The sequence below is a fragment of the Octodon degus genome, unplaced genomic scaffold, assembly GCF_000260255.1.
Source record: "Octodon degus isolate 3935 unplaced genomic scaffold, OctDeg1.0 scaffold00152, whole genome shotgun sequence".
Taxonomy (NCBI): Eukaryota; Metazoa; Chordata; class Mammalia; order Rodentia; family Octodontidae; genus Octodon; species Octodon degus.
Genome location: NW_004524728.1, coordinates 7,330,241 through 7,340,755, shown reverse-complemented (window position 1 = coordinate 7,340,755; position 10,515 = coordinate 7,330,241). Strand labels below are relative to the sequence as shown.

Genomic DNA, 10,515 nt, shown 5'->3' with positions numbered 1-10,515 from the left:
TAGAAACAATGATACAGAATTTCATGTAAAAAAATAATATAAATTTGACAATGGTAATAACTCTTTCACGAAGATCAATATGATGAACCTTTGCTGAATTCAAGTACCTACAATCTTTGGGCTGGCATGAAGTATGAAAACCTCCTTTAAAGATTTTTCCAAATACAGTATCTTTAACAGCAATGGAACACCCATCTCTGACAAAACAAAACAAAAAAGGGGGATATAAATAACAGACCATTTTGTTGTTAAAGAAAAGTATATATATATATATACAAGATATGGCACTTACATGTGTTTTTGTCTTACCTTTTGTGGACTAAAACTTAAATGAAAAGGTGCAAAAAATAAATCCTCTTTTGCAAACCAGAACTCATTATTTGCTATGAGTTTTGATACATTAAAGAAGGAATATTACTGCTAGGTGCAATGATTACAGATCTGTGATCTTGAGGTTGACACAAGAGGAATTAAGTTTGGACTGCATAGTGACATTGCCTCAAGAAAATAAAAGAAAATAATTAATGATTACCTATGCAAATAAAAGTGATGATGTTCATTCTGAGACTAAAGTTAATGTGAAGTGCAGTGCATATTCAAAGAGAAGAAAGGTTTGTACTAATATTGTTTAGACAAGATATCTTGTCTGCATCTTGTCCTCTGAATAACTACTATGAAGACAATAATATACAATGTATTAATTATTGGAAGTGTCCTACTAACCAGTTTTGAAACTGTTTCATTGCTATTTTATCTTTTTTCTCATTAAAATGAATTTTAAAATGTAAATTAAACTAATGTTCATTATGAAAAGCACAAATGACTGATATTCCACTGTGAAAAAAATTTTTAAATATGATTAAATAAAAAAAAAGAAATTAAGCTAATGAAAATTTGAACTAGTGTGAAAAAAACCTCACAAATAAAGGCACCTGGAAAATCTGCATTTTAAGTCATGCATGAAATTTTAGCCTGCGTGGTGGCGCATGCCTGTAACCCCAGCACTAGAGAGGCTGAGGCATGAGGATGGCTGCAAGTTCCAGGCCAGCCTAGGTTACATATAGAGCTGAAGGCCAGTGTGAACTGCATAGTGAGACCATGTCTCAAAAACAAGAGAGAGAAAGAGACAGAGAGACAGAGAGACAAAGAGATTCAGAAAATTTCTTACTATCATATTTGCAGGGAGCAACCTCAAGAGATAGAGCAATGTCACCCTCCATCAAAGAGCAGGGTTGTTTTTGCGGACTACCATAAAAAGTAATGGATTTCTTTTCCTTCTTTTAAATTAATTTTATTGAGAAACAGCAATGAGACAGTTTTAAAACCAGTTAATAGGAGAGTTTCAATTATTAATACATTGCATATTGTTATCTTCTTAGTGGTTATTCATAGTACAAGATGCAAACATGATATCCTGTCCAATTACTATTAATACAAATCTTTGTTCTCATTTAATTAAGAGAAAGTAGCTGTATATCCTAACTATTTTGTATATACAGATACAAAATGGTCCTTCCTTTGTATCCTCTTTTTTTGCTTAGTTTTGTTAAAGATGGGTATTCCATTGCCATTTAAATATTGTTGGTGCGTGAATTCAGCAAAATAATCCAATGTAGTCCAGTAGTCCATAATAGTAGTGGGTTTTCCATAGGACTGGCAATTTCAGAAGTTGTTGGCTTGAGCCCTTCACAGCTGAGCATTTTAATATGGCTTTACTTTTTGTACCTTTTTTTATACTTTTCTGCTGGATTGTTAAGACCAAGATAAAGCAAGACCTATCTAACAAGAAATGTATCCTTTTTATTTGATAAGGTCAGTCAAGTCCCTTCACAATTTATCCTATAACCAACCCTGTAACACAGTTTGCAGATCCTTTGTCAGTTTCAGCCATGTGGATGAGTCATGGCCAAAAAGCAATGGATTTCTTAAGCTCAGTTTTCCTCAGCTATAGCAATACCCACCAATGCTGTTGTCTGTATTTCTTTCAAAGGGCATCTCAGGAAAAGTGTAACCAATGAAACATGTGCTCAAAGTAACAAAGTCCTTCATCTTTAATAAGAGTCTTATATTCTTTGCCAGAATCTATGAAACATTTACAGTTTAACAAATTAGCTTATAAATGGAACAACAACCCCAGGCTCCTAATACTCACCAAATATCCTTCTAGTTTAATGCCAGGATAATCTTTCACTTGGATCAGTGTCATAACTTCCTCACTGGTGTACCACACTCTTCTCCTTTGTGTTCTATTCTCAAACAATACTCAGAATAATTCTATTAAATTTAAACATATTGACATCACTCCTGTGAAAAACATTTCAATAGATTCTTACTTTAGCATATGTACTATTCATTTTTCAACATTGTATATTTTACCCTCTGCTTGTTTTATCATTGCTCTTATAAATTATTTATCATTTTTATTTCCTGTTTTCTCTAAAATGAAAGATCTATGAAGGAATGATCTATGAAGGTGTTGCTGTTCCATTTATAAGCTAGTTTGTCAAACTGTAACTAGAGAACATATCACTTCTAGAATACTACCTGATATAGTCTAGGCATATATATGTATATGTGAATAAAGAGAACTTGTGAAGGTGATCAAAGAATTACTGAATACAAACGTGAGTTTATTAAATATGTTAACCTAGTTGAAACAACAGATGGATTGAGAGACAGCAGATACAATGTTGTATATGGTTAGATTTCTAAATTTCTGTGTAAAAATATGTAAATGTTTATTCCTATTTTGTTAAATTATTTTTTTTCTTCATATTCTGTAAGGATTTAGAGTTTAACATGTCAGTACTTGATGGAAAATACCTATTCCATGTTATGCCTAACATGTTTGATATTTAGACAGATAGGGTAAACCGAACTGCATATGCTGCAGGGTAATAATAAGCTTCTCTACTGAAAGGTTAACAACCTAAGTTTGCAGAGAAAAATTAAAGAAAAGCAAAGGCTGCAAGGTCAGCTAACATTTTGGTCCTAGCCATTCAAGGTCAGTGAGGACTCAGGACATAGGAGAACCTGTACTGTAACATCATGTAACTCAGTTGTATCCCAAATTTTTTGATCAAGAAGATTATGGAGCCACAGAGGAATGTGATCGATGATGTATAGTGTGCCTAAGGAGAGTCATATGAAGAGGAAACATTCTCTTAGGCTTTCACAGAAAGCAACTTTGTCAAGCAATGGCCATGGCTCATCCGCATGGCTGACACTGACAAAGGATCTATAAAGTTCAGTACAGGGTTACAGGATAAATACTGAGGGTTCTTGACTGACCTTATCAGATACGAAAGTTACATTTCTTGTTATATAGGTCTTGTTTTATCTTGGTCTTAACCATCCAGCAGAACAGTATAAAAACAAGTTACATAAATTAAAACCAAATTAATATGCTGAGCTGTGAAAGGCTCAAGTCAACAACTTCTGCAGATAACCCACCACTATTGTGGACTGCTGGACTGTGTTGGATTATTTGGCTGAATTCACACACCTATAGTATTTAGATACCAATGGAATACCCATCTCTGACAGGACGAAACAAAAGGGGGGATATGAGGGAAGGACCATTTTGTATTTGTATATACAGAGTAGTTAGGATAGATACACAGCTGCTTTTGCTTAGTTCAATGAGAAGAAAGATTTGTACTAATAGTGTTTGGACAGGATATCCTGTCTGCTTCTTGTACTTTGGATGACCACTGGGAAGATAACAATGTACAATGTATTAATTATTGAAACTGTCCTATTAATCAGTTTTGAAACTGTCTCATTGCTATGTGTTTCTCAATAAAATAAAATTTGAAAAAAGAGAGACAGCAGATAATTGTTTCTTGAATCTATTCTGCATAATATTCCATTCCCAACCTTAGGGGTCTAAAACAATTTTTTGTCCCTCAGAGTTCTTTGGCTTGACTGCCTTTAGCCAGACAGTTATTGGTGGGAGTCTCACAAATGTATGGTCATAAAGAAGCTAGGACTACAGTCATCCACAATTGGGCAGGGCATACAAGTAACTTACCCATGGGGCTATTATTGCAATGGCTTTTGGCTGGGAGCTCATCTGAGTCTGAAGCTCAACATCTCATGATAATCAGCTTCTGACCATCCTAAAAGTGAGTGTTCCAATAGTCAAGAAACAGAAACGTCCAATTCCATGAAAAACTAAATCCTAAACCAGCACTGTACCCATTCTGATGTATTCTAATAGAGCAGCCCTAAGGGCTATCCAAATAGAAGGGGATATAGACTGCACCTTTTAATGAAGCACTGTCAAGAGTAGCACATGAGATAAAGAGATTGCTTTTTCCACCTTTGAAAAATATCATCTTCCATAATGATCTGAAGAGAAGGGTAATCTATGGCGATTTTGAAAGAACATCAATTTAACAATTTTCATTTACCCTCTGTAAAGGAGAAAGACCACGATTTTAGCAGGAAAAAGTTCAAATAATTAGAAAGTTGGATTAACTTTATCACAGAAAAGTTTGATAACACGGTGTATCTCAGGTACAGTCCTTGAAGCCACCCACATTCTAGTGGCTTTTCTTCTTTCTTCACCAAGTCTCACCTGTGATTCACATTCAGTAGCTCTCAATGAAGGATCCAAATATTTCATTACTTAAAAAATAAATTAACACATTAGCATCTTCATTTAGATATATCTATCTCCTGTAACTTTTTTGATATGAATCTGTTCTAGATAACATTGTATATTCTGATATTCACAAAAATCATAATTCTCAACATACAAAACCAGACCCAGAGACCCCATTAACAAATTGCTACCTTGTGAGGTACTATATCAGCAGCCAACTGATCTACTCATTTATCTCACTTGAGCCTAAGATTGTACAACATTCAGAATGTAAATATTTTTCTGCTTCTAGAGAACAATGCTGTGGAAAACTATCCATTTCACCTCAGAAAGAATCTGATTGCTTTAAGTTTCCTGACTATTTGGTTTAGGATATAGTCATAGACTCCTTATATTCTACATATATGATTATAGTTTTCTTTTAGTATTTAAATTACATTTACTGAGTCTTATTTTATGCTGTGCATCACGTTACATAGTTTACATACATTATCTCACAAGAAAATACAACTTCTTGTACATAAAGAAATTAAGTCACACAAAGTTAAAAGACACTTAGCTATGGATAAATGCTAAACAGCCTCATGTCTTTAAATATTTCTCTACAGACTGCTTCATTTTGCATTTTTTTCATTATTTGGAAATCTAATACATGGTTCTCAAGACAAGAAAGATTAGCTACAAAACTATGCACCATCAAACCCAATGTACTCACTTTTTAATGAGGTCTTGGAATGAATAAGTTTCTACTTGCTTGTTTTGTTATTCTCTTTTGAACTAGGTGTGCCAGCATATTTCTTTTTCTATTTTCATTTAATTGCTTCCACAAATCTGTCAAATGTAATGCATACCCCATGCCCTAAGGCAGAAAACATATAAATCATAACTGCATTGCTCTATTTTCCATTCCTCTTCCCTAAACTAACTACTCTTTAAAGAAATGTCCAATATAAACGATTTAGAACAAAGACATTCCTCAGAGACATCTCAGGTGTATTTACTTTATCCAAGAATGCACAAAGTGTGTTTGTACAAGTAATTCTATGAGCACTTTTTCAAATAGGTAGTACATAAAGGCATATTTGGTCAAACAGAATGATAGTGATTCAAAAATAAATTTGAAGGATCAGGAAAGTAGCTCAGTGGATTAAAGCGCCTGCAAGCAGGTGCAGGGTCTGTGGCCAGCCTTGCTCCTGCGGGCCCACTAAGACTGCGATTGAGACTGGGGATGGTAGCACACACCTGTAATCCCAGCTCTTGGAAGGCTATAAACAAGCAGATCACTATGAGTCCAATCTAGTTGTGAGACTCTGAACACCCTGTAGACCCTTTCATAAAAATACTAAAAATAAATAAATAAATTTGAAAAAGTTTCAAACTTCTTTGTCCAAAGAAGTCTTCCCATACAAGGTATCTAGTGCTTTCTGGAAAATGAGGGAAAACAAAGAATAAATATATAAAAATTAATTTCTATTGATGCACTCATCATATAAATCCCTTTGCATGGAACAGTCACACAATATATACACAGCATTTATATATTCCTTTCCTCCATCATCATTGGAAGGCATCTATGTTCCAGTTTATGAGAATGACTCATAGCTGAAAAAATGCTCATTTTATCCCTTAGTGGACACTTCTGAAAGAACAGTGCAAAACTGAATTTAGTTTTATGATGGTTAATTAAGCCCTGGAAGATTAGACAATGATTGTTTTCAGAACAAACTGGGGGAGAGCAAGCCTTTTTTCCTCTCTTGTACTGCATGCAGGCTACCCACTCTCTAGTAACTGTAGCACTCATACCATCACTGTGTTGTCCTCTTGCACAGGCTCAGGATATTTACAAAGAGAGGACCATGGCTCCCTGCTGAGTTACTTAGTTAAGCTTCTAGACTTCTCAAGTTGACACAATGTATGAACCACAATAGTGACTGTGACAGAATACTGAAAATCCCAAGAAAGATTATGGAATCTTACAAGATTCAGACACATGAGAAATAGCATAGTATGAGAAATAAAATATCTTGGCCTCTGCCACCCTACCTTCAGCACTCAGGGAGGGGAGTCTCCCTTGTAGAGGTAAAGATGACAGAGTTGATTATCAGCACTCATGCTAGCAATCACTGTTATTGGATTTTTTCACAATATTCATGGACTTGCAGTTCACCTAGATAAGTAACCTGAGATTTATATGGTATCCTTATTATGCGTTCCCTACACTGTAGAAGACAGGCTCTATGATACAGAAGGGAATGGATGTGACACTCTTAGGGAACAGGAAGCCACATTCCGTGACTAAAGGCTTAGCCAGTCATGAACACATCCACCAGGACTGAAAGTCATTGTCTACATGGTTCCCTCCATCCCTCCTGTTTGCAATGCACAAGGCATGTATTATTTTTAATGTACAGAGTCTATAGGTTCTCACTATGTGGATTGGACTCATAGTGAGTCTTCTGTTTTCAGGATCCCAAACACTGAGATTGCAGGTGTGTGTGCCACCATACCCAGCCTGAGTCGCCATCTCAGTGCACCCCAGGGGCAGGGCTGGCATGGCACACCGGGGATAGAACCTTGGCTGCTCTGCTCTGTCTATGCAGGTGTTTTAGTCCCCTGAGCTATCTTTCTGGCCCCAAGGCACCTATTAATAATAAAGCTGGGAGAAAATACTACTCCTAGAATTTCTTGCCCACGAAGTCATGCTGAGGTGGCCTCAGCAATGTAGTGGTTCTGAATGTGATTTTACTTCCAGGACATAGAGCAAAATGAGTTTGGGAAAGAGCCTTGCAAAGTTCCAGCCATGCCCTCCTACTGCACACTTCCCTGTATATTTCAGTTGAAGAGGTCAGGAGTATAAAAGTTCTACCTATTACCTCATCCCCATTGTCAGAGGGCTGGTGAGGTCCCGCTTATTTCCAACAGTAGCAGTAGAAGAGAAGAAAGGAACACAATAGCCATGGCTTCCATAACACAATCATGTCATTGCAATCATTAGCTTCCCTGACCTTTTGTGCGACACATATTGCTCTCAGAATTGGGTATGTTCAATACGGAGTGTGTGCTGTGGCCTGTGATTACTTCTTTTCATAAAATGCCTTAGCCTACCCACTTTTGAGTTGGAGGAAAAGTGCTTTAGCTCCTTTGCTAATACTGATGCAACCACTTCCAGAGACTCTTAAAAAGTGACAGTCATATTGAACAGTGTTTGAGGAAACCCCTATAACAGATGACAGCCATCACTCCCATTGTAGGAATAGCAATACAGTGTATACCTACACAAGCCTGTTTACTTCACACTAGACTGAACTTCTAAAGTGTACCCATAGTTATTTGGCTCACAGGGGGATGGTCTCTCAGAATCTCCCATATACATCCCATACCCAAATTTACTAATCTCAGTCAAATAAGCGTTAGGGTGACTACACTATGGTTCTCAGCTAGAAATGAAGCCAATATTGCAGGATAAACTGGTATCTCAAGAAGTATGGTCAGCAGAAATCTGCTTACTAAGAAGATTTTCTTGTAAAAGTCATGGAATTGCTTAATCAGCTGAAATTCAAAGGACTGTGTTGGATTGTTTTGCTGAATTCAAGTACCTATAATATTTAGATGCCAATAGAATACCCATCTCTGACAGGACTGAACTGGAGGGGGGGATACAGAAAAAAGACCATTTTCTATTTTTATATACAGAATAGTCATAATAGATGTACGGCTGCTTTCCCTTGGTTCAGTGAGAGGAAAGATTTGTAGTAGTAGTGTTTGTACGGGATGTCCTGGCTGCTTCTTGTGCTGTGGATGACCGCTGAGAAGATAACAATGTGCAATGTATTAATTATTGAGAATGTCCTATAAAAAGAAACAAAGTTAATGGACCAATAGAATGATTTGTTCTAATGGTGTTTGTAAATAGGAACACAAGTCCGCATCTTGTACAGCAATTAATCACTAAGAAGAATATATGCAGTGTATTATTTGTTGAAACTGTGCTTCCGATTTGATTTGAAACTGTCTTGTTGCTATCTGTTTATCAATAAAACTTTGAAAAAAATAATTAAATAAGATAGTAAAAAAATAAAATTCAAAAAAAAGAAGATTCTAATTCAGAACACAGAGTAAGTTTTGTCTGGTTTTACATTCAGAATAAAACATTAAATAATCAATATATTTTGCTATGTGTGGAGGAAGAAATGGATTAAAGACAGTTGTAATTTTCTTGGTAGCAGAATATAAAATTGAGCTAGATTTTAAGTGAAAATGTGTGATCACGTTTCATATGTCTGAAAATAAATACGATAGGACAATTAAAAAAAAAGTCAATGGACCATAAATTAAATTTAAAAAAACCCAAAGTGGATGAAATGCCCAGGAAAGAACTTCAGAGAATAATTATTGTTATGCTCAATGAGATTCAAGAGAAAAAATATAAATAGATAAATGAAATTAAGAAAACAATGTATTTTTGAATGTGAAATGCAGCAATGAAAGATTTTGAAAAACAGAATAAAGTTAGGAAATTAATAGTAAATGAAACAAAAAATCAGTTTAAAGCTTCAATCACAAAGGGAATATGGAATAGTTGACAGTTACGATGAGTCATGAAATATTCCAACTACACAAAGGGGAAAGAAAAAGAGAATCCCATCCAGTACAAAAAAGAAAAGTGAAAAATTCTAGATCTTTTGGACACCATTAAATAAACAAATATCTACATCTTTGAAACACCCAAAGCAATAAAGATTATGGGCAGTTTATAGAATCCCAAGTAGACATTACAAGAAAACACTTCTAATACATCATAAATTGTTGTCAAGTTTTCAAAGGTACAGGAAAAAGAACTTTTAAAATTGCTAGGAAAAAAAAAAAAAAAAACCAAGTCACATTTTCAGCTCAGCCCCATTAAACTAACAGACTTCTTAGCAGAAACATTATAGGCCAGGAGAACACTGTATGTAATGAGTCCAAATGCTCAAAGACAATAAATTCCAACAAAGATCACTGTAGTAGCATGCAATCCAGGCTATCCTTCAACAATGAAGGAAAAATGACTTTCCAAGATATCAGGACATGTATGAACTTTCTGGATAAACACCAAGACATAAGAAACAAAAGCAAAATTTGTCAAATGAAATTGTACTTCACTAAAATCTTCTTCACAGAAACAGATACAACAGACTGATGAGCCAGTGTACAAAACAGGAGAAAATATTCACCTGATATTCACCTTACTATATGAATATACAAAATAAATAAATAACTAAAAGCCATGAGCAATTTTTAAAACATAATACAACTTAATGTACAAATGATGTAAATAGTCATTTATTGATAGACTACAAAGGCCAAATATATGAAAATGTTCAAATCCTTAGCCATTCAGGAAGTGAAAAAACAAAAATGACAATACAGTATCTTGTGTCAGTATGTGGAGAAAAGGAATTCTTGTATAGTACCTGACTGGTGGAAATGTAAATTAGTACAGATATTAAAATAAAAATTATAAAATAGAATGAACACATTACCCAGCTATGTCATTCCTGGGTATATCCCAAGGAAATAAAATCAGCATAACAAAGAGAGACCTGTATGTTTATGTATTTGGTACAGGCTCTCACTATGTAGCTCAGACTCATAGTGATCCTCCTATTTTCATCCTCCACAATATTGGAATTATAGATGTGTGCCACCATTTCCCAGTCTGAGACGTGTATGTTTACAGCACAATGTATATACACAACACACCATTATTCAATCATAAAGAATGAAATCTTATGATTTTTACAAAATGGACAGAACTGATGGACATTATGTTAAGTGAAATAAGCTGGACACAGGAAGACAAACACCATATGTTCTCTCTTGTATGTACAAACTTTAAAAAATTAAGGTGAAAGTATAGTAGTGAT

The 10,515-nt window shown here is 35.1% G+C and overlaps 1 non-coding gene across 1 annotated transcript; it reads left to right on the top strand.

The window, feature by feature from the left end:
- The first annotated feature begins 283 nt into the window (after positions 1–283).
- Positions 284–416, top strand: LOC111812931. The gene has a single exon (XR_002818295.1). It is a non-coding gene; the product is annotated as a small nucleolar RNA SNORA40 (small nucleolar RNA).
- Positions 417–10,515: the final 10,099 nt, after the last annotated feature.